At 38.0% G+C, this 19989-nt stretch overlaps 1 protein-coding gene across 2 annotated transcripts in view; it reads left to right on the top strand.

The window, feature by feature from the left end:
* Positions 1-8764: 8764 nt before the first annotated feature.
* Positions 8765-19989, top strand: part of LOC106156573 (uncharacterized) — an 80423-nt gene continuing 69198 nt past the window's right edge. Inside the window, exon 1 of one of the 2 annotated variants that reach the window (XM_087017674.1) lies at positions 8765-8782. The gene's annotated coding sequence lies outside the window, so the exon portion shown is untranslated. Of the gene's footprint in view, positions 8783-16648; positions 16869-19989 lie in introns of those variants that run through there. The other variant, XM_087017671.1, reaches the window with a different exon arrangement.

The raw sequence follows: 19989 nt of genomic DNA, 5'->3' as shown, positions 1-19989 counted from the left end.
AACCGAGTGCAGATGCCGTAATGTGATGTGTCTTGTTAAGGTGCTGATCGTTTTTAATGTGAATATCGGTGGGAAATGTTTTGTCGGAGCGATCTTTCCAGGCCGTTAAAACACACGTAAATACACACATATAAACACACACATACACGCATACACACACACACACACACACACACACACACGCACACACACACACACACAAAGACACACACACAGAGCGAGAGAGAGCGAGAGAGAGCGAGAGGGGGCTGTGCATTTGTATTGTAATAATAACAATGATTATAATTCATTCAAAACTTAGACAAAATGTTAAATTTTTTATTACTGTATGTTGAATAAACATGTTAATATAAATGTAAAAAAAAATAAACAATTACGATAATTGTGTGCGAGGTTATTATATTACAGAGACAGATTTATGATCTGACCGCACCTACAGTATATTCCCACACACTGATAAGCCCATTATCAAATGCATTTATTGATTTAGTAAGGTGTCCAAGTGTTAAGCTTTCCATGTTACTTCATCAGTCCAATTCTTTCTAGGATCCTTTTCAAGACACATTGTACTAGGGGTGTATAAACACTGTAGGTGCTAAAGATGTTTTGTGGAAATCGACTTTTAATTAAAACAGCCATAAAGGAAAAAGAAACGTCCTTTATTGATTTCCTTTATAATTGAACTGACTGCATACATTAAACTGTTTTCTTTACACATTTAGCTGTTTGAGTCTTTTAACACATGAAGGTGTTATAAGAATAGTTAACTTCAGACAATACGTGTGTTTATTGGTTTCTACAAAATACACAGTATCATGTCCCGTGATTGTGCTTATTCGACTTCCTGATTGTCCTGAGTAGATTTTGTAATGCACCCACTGTGACCAATAAAAAAGCTAAAAGTCTTCTCTATAATGCGTAGACCAAGTCCCAGTAAAGTTATTTTTAAATTTTGGCATTATTCAAAAAGCTTAAAACAAAAGTTTAGGATTTATACATACCTATGTTTCGTTAAAGGACGCCGGTATATGTTGCTCCCAGTCGTTGTGACAGGAATGGTAGTCCTAAGAATGGAACTCTTGGGTCCCACATAACAGGTACAGGTTAAGTTTAATCGAAAGCATCGGCGTCAGTAGATGGGACGAATGGCACCTATACAAAGTTATGGGAAGGGAAGACAGTTCCTTACAGAACGCCATCTCGGTCACATGGGGCCTTAGATGCATTAGGAAGAAAATGACCATTGACTGCAATCGTTTCATCATCATATCTCAACTACCACATTTTGCAGATTCTGGAGCATTCTTGGAACTTCGTGACATGACTTCTTGTGAATGTTTTAAAACGAGGGTTTATTGTTCTTCTAATTTTTTTTTTGTTTCTCGGTATCATTTCTTTTTGCTTGTTCTATCAATAAAACACACTTTGTAAGCATTAGAAAGTTTTGAGAAAAAGGTTTACACATATCAAAAATGGCTTGGGTTTCAAGAACAACAACAAGACATGGACGTCGTTGGACATCTTGTGAAGGATCCAAGGGCAGTGCAAACTTATTATTATCATTTCTTTTCCTTTTCAGAAAAAGCAGAACATATGTGACAAATTTCCCAATATGATGTAGAAAATTGAGGGGAAAAGGCTATTTTGTGTCCCCAAGTAGTCACACCACGATCAGCCAAGGGTCATAGACGATGACCGGTAAATGCGTTAGTTGAGACAGTCAATAAATCAGACGGGTTCAGCTCCAGAATGCGACAGGTGTGACCTGTATTTTCAAACTGCACACGATTCTTTCTTCTTTGGCCGCATTCAGAGCAGTGGACTAACTAGTCCGAGGGCCAAATATGGCTGACCCACTTGACTACTTCCCCACGGGGTATCTTTTCAGTGTCAATTAGCGGATTAGACCCGCGAACTAGTGAGTCGACTGTTCTGAATTCGACCTTTGCCTAGTTTTACTTTAACACATATATTAGTTTTGTATTTTAAAGAAAAAGTAAAAACCAGTGCCGCGCTCCAGCTCCCCCTCTACCAGGCCAGGATAACAGAGCTTAGTTTACACCAAATATTCGTAGACATTTCTCTGGTAAATTCTGTGCTGGAGTTTTGGATAAAAATGACGTCACTCACAAGCTGATCTCTGCTGAAACCCACACGTGTGTGCGCACCCACACACATTTTATTCTGTTGACATGAACGATATTTAAGGGTAGACTTTTGAGACTGTAAACACAGAATCTCCATTTAATGGCCTTTTTTCATTTTAGCTATTGTCGTTTTATTGTAATACGTTTGAGTCCGACAATTTGGAGCTAAAAATATTCCACTTCGAATTAACTTTCCGTGTTACTATTGATCGGGTAATAATTGGAACTTAATTGTATGTACAGACATTACAAAATACGTATTACAGAATGCAAGGGTATGTTTTTGGACAACCTATGGCCTTTACAGTATATGTGTGAGACATTTTTTAAAATGCATTTGAAATGAAATGATTTAATTGCAGTTTTCTTTTATTAGATATGGTGGCTATCGCCATACGTTTTTATCAGCGGACACTAGCTGTAAAGATTATACATGCATATACCTGTACATTTACCTATTCATTTTCTTAATGGTACATTTTACCATGAACATATGGCCTTATAAGTTCTATCAACATACAGCAAGAATAATACAAGGTTACCAAGCCTAGCCAACCTTACAACCTGAACTTGGATATATATAATACTACAGAACCGTATTCCAGCCAAGTTTATGCAATGGAAGACACTGGATAATGCGAACCCCTATCGCTCTGGAACCCCTCCCCCCGTCCCCAAATAATATTGGTCTTACAAAAGGCATGAATTTTAGCAAAACCTTGAATGAGCGTTACGTCACCATCACTTAATTCACTGCTACTTCTTTATTTCCTCTAAGTGAGATTCTGTGAAAACTGAAACTCCCAAAAGGCTTTCGAGGCTCTGGATCTCATCACATAAAATGTCAAATCACTCTCATGCATTGCAGAGTAATGACACCACATTTTTTCTTCGAAGGACAAGAAGCTTACACAGCATTATTTTCATGAAAAATGACTCTACGTGTATGTGATCATTTAGTAATGATAATGGAACAATATGTAAATTAAACTTGAACTTACCGTAATTAATCCAAAAATTTGTTTATATGTGAGTTTTCATGCGTCTTAAAGTGCCAACATGCAGTTCACCTGTGAATTTTCATTTCGAGCAACAGGACGAGCAACAGCAGTTTTATGAAGATATCATGTAAATGCATACTACCTTGGATAAAGGATATATCAAAAGAAAATATTTGTGCTCAGCACATTTTACATTTCTTCATTTCAATCTTTCTCTCTTTTTGTGAGCATGGAGAGCTTAGTCGTATGTCCCTTGTGTCTGCCTATGGGCAGTGACACGGTGGTGCCAAGTCATTGTTGCTGTATATCTTGAAGTCAAAGTTCCCAATTGCTCGTTAATGAAATATATCGTTCCTAGAGAAGATCGATATCTGCAAACATATGAATATAAAAAAAAACGCAGTTCGGTTCATTTATTGCGGACAAGTTTGTGAAATAAACTGAGTGCATTGTGAATATTAAGGTCCGCGTCTTCTAGATGACATTACATGACAAATTCTACGTCAATCCTCACGTTAATCGATATAGCAGACAGGAAGTGGGAATTGCGCACTCACGGTGACACATGCCAGATCGTGTTTTTTCATTCTAAGAACAATGGTATCCACTTACTACGGAACACATTATTAATTTCTATTTTGGTAAAAGTGCACATTTACAATGACAATTACCTAACGGTATATTCCATAACTGCAGTTCTAAAATATAGAGATATTCTTATCTGGTCGAGGGTGCACTTAGCATGTGCAGTAGGGGTACAGCACAAGTCTTAAGGTGGCGTCTACATGTACATGTATCTGACTGTGCATATACACATACACTGCATATGATACAAAGGCGTAAAGGCTACAAAGGCGGACGCAGGGAGTGCGCAGCTGGGATTTATCCCTGTCTCAGCTTAAAAAGTCACTCTTTCTTCTTTCGTCCCCCTCCCACAATAGAAGATACAACAATAAAAATGAGCTAGAGCCAGGCATTATTTCGATCTGTGTGCCGTGAATATTATGTAAAAATCCCGTCTACTTATTTTCTATTTGACAAACGGAAAGAAGCATTATTTCTTCGTCTTCTCCTCTGATCTACAAGAGGTATACACATATACTATTAAGATCATCTTAATATACAAGATGTTTGAATATTATCCCTATACTTATTTTGTGCGCCCTTCATTAATCGAACCTTTAATACGCTATGACGTAATGCGTATACGTAATGCGTCGACACTGGTGAAATGATAATTATTAGAAGACCCCAAGTGCATTCGATTTTCTAAAAAAACTGTCCTTTACGTTTTGCTTTTACATTAAACGAAATCTGATAAAAAAGGTAATATCTTTAAGGGTGTCGTGTATTTTCCTATTAATCCCATGATCACATTTGCCATCTTTCAGGGTAATGGGGTTCAGATGTTCGGAGATGATCGATGGGCTATAGATTCTTATCCTTCTCGCCAGAGCTTCAGGTCGCGATGTTTGTCGCCCAATGTACTTTTTCAGCGTGGTGTCGCATATATATTTTGCTTCACTGAACTCACAAATATAAGATCCCTGCATCTGTTAATAATGTTCTGTTAATAATGATCGTTAACAATGCAGTAATATTCGCAACTGGTATAACTGTAATAAGAGTTAGTACATGAAGACTACACTGTAGTTCTTTAGCTTAACACAGGTATGGCGCCGTCTGTTTGAATGTGGTTAGAGCGTCTCTTTTCTTCCAAAAGGTCATTTTTCTTGTTGACGTTCAATAAAGGTAAAGTACTTTCAACCCATATTTTCTTTAATTGCATGCACTAGGCTAATTGCTCAGGTGACATTTTACTACATAAATTGTAAACCGTGCTCGCTTACTTAAAACGGGACAGAGGAAGCTGTACAATAAAAGAAGTATGTGGACGAACTAAAACACGATTTTGTTGGATTTGAATTTCCATTTTGTCTCACAGTCAAAGCGTGGCATACTTTTTATACCACCGATTAATCTTAAGTGCAAATCCTTTTTTCAAAAAAAAAAAAAAAAAAAAAGTCATTCGCGGACGCTAAAATCTTCCAAGCCATGCTTTCAATCTAGCAGGTTCACTGCACATTTCTGGAAGTAGTCTACATCTCCACGGGAAGGATGTTACACATAAATACTTTCTGGTGAAATTGAGGAGAGAATCTCGACATGACTCTCGACTACTGAGACTTAGTCGATGCAAGTGTTTGTAACAATCTGTAGGTGTTCGCCGTGAAATCTACATCACATTAAGGTGATGAAGGGGTCTTCACACCATGCATGGTGGTACAACATTGTGGCGTTCTGATGAAACTGTGATGATAATTCTTCCGGGAAAGAGACGTTTTTCAAAGTATTGTTTTTGAAATATGTTTGCGAAATGAAGTTGTTATGGACGACACACTATTTACATACACAACAAAGTATCTAGCTTTTTTTTTCCTTGACACACACATGTACCCCAAATGAATTCAAAGTTTAGAATGTAAACTACGGGCATTTTAATTTTTTACTAAAGGGACCAAAATTTTAAACATTTTGGACCCTACGAAGAGGTAATATCTATGATGTTAATGTCCTTTGCGTATCATGTTTAGATGCGTGCGCCTCTGCGAATCTTACACAATATGAATAGATAAATAAAGGTGATATAGGAAATTCCGAGTTTTAGTATTATACATGAATATGGTAAACACTGAATTTACATTAAACTTTCATCAAATATCAACATGATTGCATTAGAAAAGGTCAGTTAAAATTTACCAGTATAATGAGTCTCTATTTTGAAGGAACTTAAGGTTGGTTGACTTCTCACACTCTGAAGTTGTTAAAAAGCGCGTGTACTATTAAGAAGTGAAATATTCACAACTAGGAGGTGAGTTTTGCAAGCGGCAATAACCGCTAAAACACATCACGGAAAAACTCACCTTTTAAATTGGTGATATGTTTCTAAATATTTACACCTCCACGCGTGATTTTGTTGCCCCTGGGTGCGTTTGTTTTTAATTTGTTATGGTTTGAACAACAAAGATAAACAAAGGCTTAACCAGTCACATAAAGGCACTTTCTCAAGAAAAAAAATCACTTCACATCTTTAGATAAAGCTGCATTCATAAGCAGGTAATATCTCAAGTTCCATTTTTAAACTAAAAAGCAGGCATTATGAACGCGTTAATCGGGGCCTATTAAAGTATTCTCAGCACCCGCACTATACGGTTTTGCTGCATGTACGACTGATCTTTGTACATAACACCAGTCACAGTGACGTGAAGGTGAGTAAATATAACTGAAGCAAACCACATATCTACTTTGCTGCATATTTTTATTTTGCTAGGATATGTTTTTTTTTAGAAATTGCCACTTTACAATGTAGGACTTTTGACAACCAGCGGCAGAAATGGATTTCTCTTCTTCTCATCTTTGAGCTCTACTCGCACTCAAAATGACAGAAGGGTGTGTTAACGTTGCAGGAGTGACCATGTTTATAACATTATTTCTTTACTATACAGTCGTACAGGTTGTATGTATTCTAAGATTACGGAAGGTTTTTAGATTTTGAGAAATACGTATAAATGTGATGCTGGAACTTATATTTAACAACAGATTGACGCTGCAGTCTCAACCCGAGACTTTCACTAGGTAATGACATGGATGGACTGGTTGCCTGATTTGTTGACATCACTATTGTCAGATTGATACATACTTCTCATTTATATTCTATTGAACGACTAAAACACCCAGTCATTCGTTTTCAGATATTGCTATCAAAGAGTACAATTACTACTTATGAATATCAATGTGAGGCACGTGTGCCACACACCTTCACCATGCCAAACTTGGTGTCAGTGAGTTTCTTTTTTAAAAAGAAAGCTTAAAAAGTTACAACCATTAAGCTTAGTTAATGCAACGGAGCGGTCAATGGGATATCCGTTTTTGTTAGCTTTCCGTCAGAACACATCGACCAGTTTTTATATTTTGGTAAAGGTTTTCGCTATATCGTGTCGGTGATTAGTCCATAATTATAACTCCGGTTCTTGCACGATTATGTTTTGTTGGCATTTTAAGACTTGACCAAGAATACTTAAGAAAAAATAAGTCAACTCTTCATTACACTTGGCTTAGTGAAATCATTAGAAATGGCTAGTTATTTATGGATCAACTTGCTGTCTAGAATTATCCTACTTAACATCAGACAGGATGTAAGACAGGCAGCTTCTCTCTAATGAGGCGTGATTATTGAATGTTATTTGGATTATTTCTATTTTTAAACGATTACAATATTTATACAAAATGTCTAAAGTATATGTAGCTGCATATGTACCAATGGGTTTCTTAACATTTAATTCAATATATATAATATATATTTAAATGGAATATGCAAATATATATATATATATATAAATGGAATATGCAAATCCCTGGAGATGAAATAATAGTTTTCCTGGGCCAAAACGTCATCAGAACGGACTTGGAACATCCTGCAATTAAAAACAAATTAGTGGACACCTGCTTGGAGTGATTTGTGCATCTTGGGCACAGTGGAGCGACGGAACTATCGGCATTCAGGGGTACTGGGGCAGTCATCAATTGTAATTGGTTTCTGTTATTGATGTGCTTTCGCCCGCTCGTCCCCTCGCCCCCGTGATTAGCTCGTGCTCACCCAGGGGGATCACCCCGCTGTAAATGATCTACACTTATGGCTGAGAACAAAGAGCAGTAATCAAGCATCAAGGAAAAGGTTAATGAAAAGTAACTCATCATGCTTTTACTAACGAGGAAGTAAACTGGTTTTGAGGAGAGCGATTCCTGCGCTTTATGCCATGCTGAGCACGACTGCAGCACGGCGTTTTTCCATTTCGACCGACAAATGAGACCAAACGGAGATTGTAGGCCAATGGCATTGGAAACAGGTGACGAACATTTCGAAGCCATTGAAGGACAAAGTGTATGAGGGGCAAATTAAGGTCTGGAAGCACCTGCTGATGGTGTAACGGTTCTGTAGATACTCACTGGGTTGAGGCGTTCAAACCATCTCGTGAGACGTATCCAGATGTTTGATTGTTCCGGTTTCAAGCGCGGATGCCTTCTTTGAACGCTGTCCACCTGCATAGGCAGACCAACCTGGGCATGTATCCAATGGCATGTCACACGACAGTACGGCAACCAAAGCGTATGGCAAAAGATATATAAAAAGTCGTTGGGGGCAAGCTCGATGATCGCAGTGATTGAAACCCATTCAGTTTTGGAATCCAACTAAACGGCTAATGATCTGAGATATTCCAAGAAGCTCGAGGTCCTTTCCGGGTATCATAAACGTCCCCCTCGAGTCTAAAAACAGGCATGCTTCCAGGAAGCTGCTATCTTAACAGAAGCGGCACGCCACTGGGACACGGACGCCTGGACTCGAGGGAGAGATTTTATGGAAAGCATCAGAAACAATTCACTGATTGACTCCGGATTCCTGTAAGAATACGGAATCTTTACCGCGAAGCGCTGTGTATGTGTATATATCCCCTGAGAAGAGCCAAATGCTCACATCACACTGAATCCTCGTAGCCAAAGGAAGTCGTCAGGAATAAGAAGATATTTTGACAAGTATTTTTTCCTATGACACCTAGATGAGGCATCGGTGATAAAGTAAGTGCGTCTTTCTCTCTAACATATTCATTTACATGGGGGATTACCTGTCTTAGAGACAAAGCATTCATATATATATATATATATATATATATATATATATATATATATATATTCGACAATATGTTTTTTGTAGTCATGTGTACTGTTAAGTGTATGCTATCTTGCACTTTGTTTGTCCATGTATTTCAGGATATGTGTATGTCATTTTATAGCATTTTGGTTTTGCATGATGTACCTTGGCAGCATATCAGTAAATTAAGCTGTCAACAATATAATGTCAAAATTGCCAAACATCATTAAAATTTTAAAAAATCACATCGAACTTAGTTCTAGAGGGCATGATTTATAAGTTAAATTTACAGTGGAATAATATGCAACGAGAAAATGTTTTATGACAAATAAACAATTACGCTAGTCCCTATTTCACTGAATCTTAACATATCTGTTACAGTTGAAATTAATAGGGCAAATAAGGGCTAATAATTATATAAAGGCTTTTGTTGAAAGACTTCTAAGGTTTATTTGCACTTGCATCTGATAGCTGCGTATTGCCAATAGGGCTTTCGATTGTTTCGATATTTCAATTTTTAAATCTCTCCAGGAAACGCCTTTTTTGCTGCCCCTTCACGAGGCTGCTTTACTTCGGTTATAGCTCACACTGTACATGTTAGCTTATATCATGAGATCGTTAAACATTACCCGAGGGATGGATATAAACCCGATATAAGGTCAAAAGGAGGGCAATGTTTGGATTTGGTGGTTTACGGAGGTTTATTTCTTGTAGACACGTTTCGTCATGGTTGTCAGTGAAGATGATGGGTCATTATTTTCGGATATAAGTTATAACGTAAACGAAGCAGCAGGTGCTTTGGAATGACGGATATGCAAAAGGAATACATGTATATTTCCACGAAATTTAGAACACCAAGATTTATAGCTTTTTCCCGTTTTCCAAGAGACACTGCGTCGGGAATAGAGGTTAACTTCGCGTCCAATCATTCATTTTTTAGCTGGGCATGGTTTTCATTTAGAGACATGTAAATATAGAAATTGATGATGAGGATGCGTTCTTTTGTTCCGTGTCCAATTTTTCTCTTTTATTTTGATGTGTCATTCATTTTGAATTATGAGTTTTTCATTAGGCTACGAAGCCGACCTGTTAGGATAATAACACCATAATCTTTATAGTTATTGATTAGCAAATTAGGGGCTCAAAGCCATGCGGGTCGGAATTTCTGCCTTGAGGTCGGTATTGGTAGTGATGGCGTACACACTGTATGCAAGGCAATGAAAATATTGAAAATATTCCATAGCTGACACATAGAAGACTGGCAAAGATTTTTTGAGAATATTTTGAACCGTGGTTGGACTTATTGAACTAAAGATAAAATATGTCTTTTTCACTTTTGCTTAACACACGGGGTGACGTTGTTTTCGAAAACGGGTACATATAATTGTTTCTCTTGCCTTCGTTAGCCAATCGCCACCACCCTTTGATAGAACGTATAAATGCATTGTGATTTACCTTTATCATAGATTGTCCATAGCTAGAGTCGAAAGGTGACAAGCACCCCTCTCATGCCTGAATGACACCCCTGGGTCAGGACGTATCATCCCTGAGAGACACCCCTGGGTCGGAAAGTATCACAGAGATTAATTTAAGGATAATCTGTAAATGGAACTTTCCCGCCTCAATGCGAATGTCACCTCGCCGTTACTTGAGCCTCCAGCGCACGTGTACCGTCTCCCACGCCCTTATAGTAAACTGTACCGTTCTTTTTGTTTGACTTGCCTTGGAAACACGCTCGTCTTCTATGGTATTTAAAGTTTTAAGCGCTTCTCTTATAACGGGTCGTGGTATCGACACACATGGTTTTATGTATTGTTCAAACACTATACACGCTACCAACTTGAGGTACAGGTGTTGGGATACCAACATTTTTAAACTTCTAGGTCTACTCTTTACAAAAATATTGTAATTAAGACAAACCCTGGACCCATGCTGGGAATTCCAGCATCGTAGTGACTCAGTAATGTGCGTCAGTGAACATTCTGGTAAACTGTTGTCATCGATCTATTACGAGAAGTAGATTTGTATCTAGAAATATGATTACAGTATTGATACTTCTATAAAAGTGCTACACACTATGTCGATGCTGCAGACCGCAACGCACCTGATCTTTCGTATTGCCACTGATATGACAATATATCCACTTGCAGCGGAAGAACTGCAGCCGGCTCAGCCACAGCAATGAAATATACAAAAAACATCATTCTATACATTACAATAGTTGCATGTTCGTTATTCTTATTCAACAACCTAGGTAGAGGTGATTCGTATTTACTTTGCACGCAGAAAGTAAAGAGGAGATTGATTTTTTCCCGTGTAAAGTGTACGATAGGTGTACACACAGTTGTCACATTCACAGCCAATAAGACTACTTTATAATGAAATTTAAAGCACACTGAATAGCCTTTTCTTGTCTATCGAGCGGTTCAGAGTAGTTGTCTACAGCCAATCCGATATTTCCCTTTTTTCGGAGAATTGGATTATGTTTGAGAAGCACGTAAATGCGTTTTCAAAAACGATGACAATTCAAACGCGCTGTGTACCTATGAATCGGATTCCGTCTCAAAAGCAGCTAAATTCGTTTGGAATTAGTCATAAAAACATGGTGTCCTTCACAAAAGGAGATTAACCCCCTGGTTCGCTGTCGCGTTGAGCATGCAAATAACAAGTGCATTAGTAGAAAGTGCTTCTTTGGAAGGAATCCCTCTGCGTTCGAGAGCATCTCAACATGAGACTGAAATAATCTCTGTTGTTTGTGAAGCGAGGTGAGTAATTGCAGGCCTAGATCTGTATTGAAGTCTTGTAAACTGACAAAATAGGGATATTTACGTGTGATTACCATTTCAGTAAAATGCGATCGATATGAACGGCTGAAGATAAAGCCAAAATGTGAAAAAATGACAAATTTCCTTATAAATACTGGACGACGTTTAATGGTAGCGTAATCCGGTTTATGGTGTTCGATATATTTATTTGTCTATTAGGCTTGCCCAGGTTCAATGTTCACTTTGTAGTGACAATTATGCTGGGGTCAAGCGTGTGGTGATGATTTTTTGTGATCTGTTTTTTTTTTGTTGCAAGAATCGATTTTAATGTTAACGTCAAATCAGGTGCGTGCATTTTTGCGCGCGCGCGCGTTTGCGTGTGTGTCGTTACGTGCCTTATTGTTCAAGGTGTCTACAGAGTACAAAGTCAGATGGCAGGCCTACATTACTAACTTGCAAACAATGTCATGGCCCACGCCCTTTCATCGTAATGAACGGATTGGCACCCGCTTTCCACTGTCCTCGACGCACAGCTTCAAATGGCAAGGGATCAACACTTAAGCAATCAAATGTCTCTGTTTGTGGACTACTTAGCCGTTGATATTCAACTCCAATGACCTCTTGAAGCGTAATTGTATTAGAAACCAAAAGGCAATCGAAAAACCACTCAATTGTCTCTGAGTATGATTGCCAAATGGGTATTCCCCAAGGGAACATCGCTGTTTGTTTTGTTATTTTGGGAGCGTTTTGATTTCGGAAGCAATTTAAACTTGGCTTTGGTGTAAGGTAACAGATAACGGCGGAGTGTTTTGACTTGTTTACTAGTACTCGGTGCCAAATGGATGCGTGATCGTTTTTTTATGGCACATAATACTTTGGTAAAAGCAGTCCTACAGGTATATTGACTGTTTGGCCTAAATGACAATTTCTTTTTGCATTGCCGCGGTGAAAAGACATTGTCCGCGAAAACCTCTGTCACGAAAGTTTAAAATCATCCGCAGACAAAGAAGGAAATGAACGGTTAGGAAAGGGCAAAGGTCACATCTGGTTTATTCATCACTCTTTGATAATACATTATCAAAACAAACCTCTTTTTATTTGTTTCCTTTTTTTGTGAGCAGTCGCTTCATTTCGTGCCTGACTTCGAACGTCATTCTATTGTTCACCCATGGGCCTCTGCAAAATGGAATGCTCTTATTTCATCATTAATTGGAAATCTTTCTCTTGTACTTCTTACGGCAGCATTCATTTCTTTTATTAGTTTGCTCTGTTTTGTGACCACGGACAAAACAATTCCATTTATCTGTTATGTGTCGTCAAATACGGCTATTTTTCCTTTCATTTTATGGTATTTTTCATTATCTAAAATAAATCTTCTTTGAATTTATGTAAATTTCCCCTATAGGATTGGCTGGTTACTTAATGTCCAAATTAGACTACAATAATATATCACGGTTTGCGAAGTGTAGAAAACTTGCTCGAACACATATCTTTGATGGCGAAAGTCTGAAATGTCTTAGCAGTGACCTGGAAAACGTATTTTTTGCGAATATTTTCACATTTTGATCATATATTTTTAGTAGGAAAACACAAAGACTTTGACATACGCTTGGTGGAAGTCGTTTATTATCTAACGTGACTGAAAATGAAAAGGTAAAAGGTCTTTAAACATTTCATGCGTAAGAAAGATCAAAATCTTCGTTTTAAAGATCTTCGGCTGTTGTCTCCAACCCTTTATTATGAAATGCACTTCAAGCTCGACAAACCATTTCTGTTTTCTTTCAAATATGTTCAAATAACCGAAAATCTATAAACGCATGGTCGGGCAAATTGTTGAATTAACCTCACCATCAGGAAATAAGTAACGTGCTACCTAGTGCAGGTAGATAGAAATGTAAGCAATTACATTCAGAATTTGCTTGATACAAACGACAACTGTAAGTATCTGTAAATACCACTGCTTTTTGTGCGGCGTTGGAGTCGCAACTCACGTAGATAAAAAACAATTTTTTGATCAATGATGCTTTTTCAATTCGACTTTGCGAAGTGCAGCACGTACGTGTGTAGATAGCCTCTAATGTCGCTGAAACCTTAATTGGAATCAGTTAGCTTTTTTGCTTCTTTCTCCCGCACATAGTGAATTAGACGTAAATCGCACCTATCGGGTCGATATGCAGCCATCAACGCGGGACAGAGGGACCCGTTTATAACAATTATCGACGTGTATCTCTGTTCACAAAGCTTTAATCCACCTGCACAGATAAAGCAGGTGGCATCATCATGGTCATTATCTGTCTGTGCGTTGTCTCCGAGGTAGAAAGGCGGAGGCATTAGCGACCGACATTCCGGTTGCTTCAAGAAATGTGGATTTTAGCAAGGTAATTTTTAGATATTGCTTGAGAGAGAGAAAGAGAAAGAGAGAGAGAGAAGAAAACCGCAATGTTGATACTGATTGTGGACTGAATAACGGGGGCGGGGTTAGGGTGGAGTTAGAGTGGGGAGGGGTGGGCAAAAAGAGGTATTTCCGTGCCCGTCAAAGCGTGAAGGTCAGGGCTCTAAAGAAGAAAATACCAGACGGGAATAGAAAGGCGATTACCAGAACGATAGCAATGGGTGATTACAATCAGGATAAGGAGAAAAAGATACAAAGATAAGGATGCCTTGGGGTAGAGATGTCGATAAAAATGAATACCCAGTTTATGAATGTGCTTACAAAAACCTCGTGTTTCAAAGCAAATGAAAAACCCAAAAGAGTTCTATTGATATACGTAATAACCTTTAGTAGACCGAGTCATTCGGCGTTTAAATTCAATCTCGTGCAGCGAATTGATAAACAATTGGATACAGACTTTTATTTACGGAAAGAGCGCTGTTGGAGGTGCGGTTTATGGAGCCTATTCGAATATCTAATACTCTCCAGTCTCACGATCAGTTTATTGAATGTTGCTCACAGACAAGAATAGGTTTATAACTTGTACTTTGCACGACATGTATCATGTCATATGTTGTTGATCTTGGATATATTTAAACGTCTGTGAACCTTGACCGGTGGCAAACGATTGCGGTCATGTGTTCTGTGTTAATGAAGATACTGTTGTTTCAGTTGATTACTTACTGTGGATTGGCATGTCTGAATAATTTTTAGAACATAAACGTTCTAAATGACGAAAACTGAAGATTCCCCGAAAATTATTTTTTCTAAGAGAGAGAGAGAGAGAGAGAGAGAGAGAGAGAGAGAAATTTAAATGCGTCGTTATCTACTCAGATCTACATAAAGATATAATCTACAACCTATGTGAAATAAGCACTGCAGTTATATAAGCCGTATATCAATCTCACCGTTTGAGAATATCAAGTCAAATAGTTACACACAAATGAATCATATCGTTGCAAAGTCGTTTTTTCGCTCAATATTACTCGGAAGTTATACCGACAAATTGCCTGAGCGTACACGCATTCAGGGTTCCTTTATTGCTATAACATTCCATAATCGAACAGCAGGTAACATTGATAATGTTCACAGTAACGTACAGGGGACTTCTCGATTTGTCCTTGTTTGTATAACGTCAGTGATCAATAGCATGATAATAGCTATAATATTGAGCGTTTACCTGTAGAGAAAAAAGTCTGTGATTGTTGCGTTGAATATAGTTGACCTGTCATTGCACCTCGCCACTGTGAGTTGTGTGCTGTTTATATTGTGATATTGGTTTGATTAATATAAAGATAACATAACATTTGAACTGTTTATATTTCCAGTGCCATTTTGATATGAGACTTTCTATGCCCGAAAATGGTGTTGTGCACTTTTTTGATTGACAACACTGTTAGATAAGAAAATAATTAACCCTGCGTCACACTTTTTTCTCACTCTCTCTCTTGCACACACACACACACACACACACACACACACACTTTCTCTTCTCTCTCAATCACACACACACACAAACACACACACACACACACACACACTTTTTTCTCTCTCACTTCTCTCTCTCTCTCTCTATCTCTCTCTCTCTCTCTCTCTCTCTCTCTCACACACACACACACACACACACACGTGCTGACACAAATGTACACCTTTAGGCGCACTCACGTATTCGCACGAGTACATATATTAACATACATGTACACGCAAACCCACGCACATGCACAAGCACCGAAAGAATACATATACACATACATTTACAAGTACAAGGACTCAAGTTTCAAATACTTTATTCGTCATGTATTTTCTATATTTAAACGCATTCTCCGGATATTAGATTAATTCTCGACACCACTGGAGCTAAGCTCGCGTTTTTTTTCATTCCAAACTGTCGTGTTTTTGTATGCGAAACCTGACAGTTGCCATAGTGAAGTTTGTTTAACTGGGCGAGAGTATTAGGTTTAAGTCATTCTAGATATTTGCCTCTTCTTTCCAAGGGAGAACAAAGCAAGCGAACATCTTGTCCTTGTTGCTTGTGTGACACTTTCAGGTCATTTCTCAATGCATCTTTCTCTTCTTAAGTCTGTCTTTAAAGAATAAAAGCGTTTATGAAGTGGCTGTATAGACTACCCATAATAGAAGGCTAAGACGCTGTCGCTCTTATTGAAGGATAACTACTTTTTTTAGAGAATGGAATTCTTCGATATTTTAATAATTTGGACTTCGAATTCATATTCATTTGTGGATGACTGTGAGATACAAGTAGGTTTTCTTGAGAGAACAGACGGGGCTTCTGTCGGAAAAATATAAGATTTCATCAGTCTGCGGACAGCAAAAATATACGCTAATTAAAATAAAAGGAAAATTAAAACCTTTGGAACTGAGGTTGATTTCAGATATCATTTACCTCGTGCGCAATGATAAGACTGGTACGCGTGTTTAGTACATACAAATACCACCCCAAGGGATCAATTAACGACGTAAGCGACCTAATCAAAATTAACCTAACTCTCGGATGAACGGAAACGGTATCGGACATGTTACAATGAATATTCAATTTCCACCGTCATAAGGAAGTATTGGCATTGTTACTTAAGATCCTCGATTTAGACAGTGCGCTATGTAAATCCGGTGACATTCAACGTCTCGAATCGTTACCGAAGAAAGCTTTAAAACCGATGTTTTCGTGACGGGATTTAAGGAAGAAGGAACGCTTCGGCTGTTGACCTGTCATAGTACCATCAGGAAGCTTGAGCGATTTGAGCATTGCATAACGATCCTCGGAGGACGACCGGATCTGGAATTCAATTAGTCAATGGGGTATGTTTTTGCGTAAGTGGTAGTTTATACCATTGATTTGACTTGTAAAGGTACACTGACGTTTGTACATGTGTGTGTTGTGCTATCTATAGCCATAATGTTGGTTTCCCCTATGTTATGTATTCTCTGGTTAAGATGTGGAGGCATGTAGTTACGGAATGACAAAGCTGATTCTGTACAAGAAGAACTGTAAAAGAGTGTATCCATGAAACAAAATTACCCCCCCCCCCGCACCCCACCGCCCAAGGTAAAGGGTATTTCTTCATCAAAATTAAATTAAGCATGGGTCCACTCCTGGTTTTTCTTTTTCTTTATGCAAACATTTTGAAAGAACAGCCTCAGATATTTCTGAGTAAGCTACCATTTCGAAACTTTATTAGCTTCTTCAATAGACTTTACAATCTTAATTTCGTTATTATTTTCCCTGTCAATTTCTGCATATACTTTAATTGCCAAAATATATCATATCCAAAGACGCTTTCACACCCAAACATAAAAAATACATCCAAGAAAACATAATGGTTTTCGACTTTCACGTTTCTACTTGTTGAACCACATTCGTGCTGTAAATAGAGACTTGTGGATGTTACTAGAAACGAAGGGGATATAAAGGTTATAGCTCCAAATCGCTATACAGATCACATTTTTCTAAACGGTTTTGAAAAGAACATGGCTTGGCGATAAAGAAAAATCACTATGTCCAGGAATACAAAGGTCTAACGAGCATTGTGTGCCATCACGCTAGGTATTTAAAGTTGAACGGGAAAAATGTATGTTTTTATTGCAATTTGCCTGATCAACGCTTCCCTTTCACCGGTTGTGAACACGATTGCCTGTCAGAAGCGACACCTGTCAGTGAGTCACTGGAGTGGAAATCACCGCTAGGGGCGCTGCGGATGTGAAACAGCAAAGCGGCTCGATTGTTTTTTACTTTTGTGTAGAAAGACACGCGGTTACTCTCAAAACAACTCATTTTGTCGTTGCTAAAAACTGTGCAGCATCAATTGTCAACACTCATCTTTTTCAGACATGACAATGCCTCTGCATGGCGATCCTCATCCGTTTTTTTGTGCTTTCTGTATCACGACGCCCCTTTGGAATGGAAATACCACGTACCTTTTAATAATCTATAGTAATTAGATGATATATTTGAAATTATTGTATTCATTATATAAACTTGTCCATAAAATAATGCATGTTATAAATACCAGTGGATGGGGAAAGGTTTCAAGTGTGGTGTTGGTAATGACGAGGCGCTCTTCCAAAACAATGAACCAGGAAAAAGACGAATCAACTCTTCTAACCATGCCAAACGCACGTCGTTTGTAATTAAATTAGTGTCTGATTCATGTCACATGTGAGTTACCTGCCCAGCATAACCTTTCACACAAAGAAAACATCAAGGCGAACACTGCCAATGCTTATAACTGCCCGAGAGTGAGCGCCTCTGCGGGGCGTCAGAACGAACTGAATTAAGCGCTATACCGATCTACGCGGCCGCTTATATAATTAACCAGATTCCAACACACGCGCAGCAGAGTAACGATGGAGTAAATTTAATAAAATCGGGGTCCATTAACGCACTTTACGCCATTTTAATCGAATCATTCAGATTTGCGACAGACGCTGAGGTCGAGATTACGTGTAACAATGAGCTTAATGACATAACAAGCGGGATATCCTTGATCCCACATCATTTTGTGCAGTCTGATGGATTACATTGATATTACCTAATAAAAGTATACTTGTGAGGTAACTTGATTTGTAACGCTGAGTGATTTGATGGGGAAAAAAAGCACACCAGTGGTAATACGTAGCGATCAGGCGTCTAATAAAAAGAAGGAGGGGGGTGGGGGTCTAAAGAAACACTGTTTTCCCTCTTTTTCGAATGGGAAAACTTCTGCTTTCAATCAACATTTAATGTATATTTTACGAGCACACGTAGATTTTGCTGTGAAAAGGTCCACAATACCGGATATAGAGAATCCCCTGTCCTTTTTATAATGATTACACGGGCATAGTGAACATTCATCTCGACTTAGGTTTTAACTGGCATTTTGGGAAGAAGGTGAAACCCGTCTTCAACAGCAAGTTTATACTGGTGTAAAATATCTGAACTGATAGTTTGTTGCCAGTGATACGAAAATTTCACCGTCAATTCATATGCTGACTACTGAATTGACGGTTTCTTATTACAAGAACTCGGTATTTCTTACCATTTACTCGTACTTTATTTTTATTGTCACACTCATAACATCACAATTTAGTTACTTAACCATCAGCCTTACAACAACAACAACAACAACAACATCATCATCACCAACAACAACAACAACAACAACAAGAACATAATAATAATAATAATAATAATAATAATAATATACTTTTTACGCTCGGTTAAATTTTTGCAATGAATGCGTGAATACATTTCTTGAAATTTAAAATTAATGGGAAATATTACACATCATTTTATAGCAAATTGTAAAAGATTTGCAAACACAATAAAACTATTTAAATTTAATTTTTAAAGTTGGAAGAGACTGAAACATTGTAATGAAAGATAAAGGTTCTTTGCGCGTCGCCCAGTTGTAAATGATTTTCATTACCTCTTCCGTGAGTTGCAACTCAAATTTTCAATTGGTGATCTTTTTGTGGTATTTGGATTTATCGTTGGCGATTTTATTCCAAACACTGAAGCGGTATTCACAAATATAATGTAATACTAAGTTATTGTAAAATTAAGCCTCCGCCGATGTTTAAATCCCTTCGTTCTACATTACGGCATATATAAAGATATAGCTTACGATACTTTTGGATAAAGTTTGTGGAGGAAACAAACGGTAGATGGTAGATATCTACCCCCGTGGTTGTTCATTGGTTTTGGAAATATCTCAGGGCAGACATTGAATCAACTTCTCTACATGTTTGCTGTCCTTAAATGCAAAAAAAAAGTTAGTTCAGCTCTAGCAAACGCTAGCACACGAACAGTGTCTTTCACTACCAGACCGGGGACTTTACTCCTGCTTCAGCCCCTACATTGTACGTGTGAGTGCCTTCGACATTGCTTGTTCTTTCTCTCTCGTACTGACTGCTGCATATTAAAAATTAAGCTATTCTCTTA

Source organism: Lingula anatina, chromosome 7 (genome assembly GCF_051362555.1).
Source record: "Lingula anatina isolate TDL-2025a chromosome 7, LinAna3.0, whole genome shotgun sequence".
Taxonomy (NCBI): Eukaryota; Metazoa; Brachiopoda; class Lingulata; order Lingulida; family Lingulidae; genus Lingula; species Lingula anatina.
This window is presented reverse-complemented; position numbering and strand designations above follow the sequence as displayed.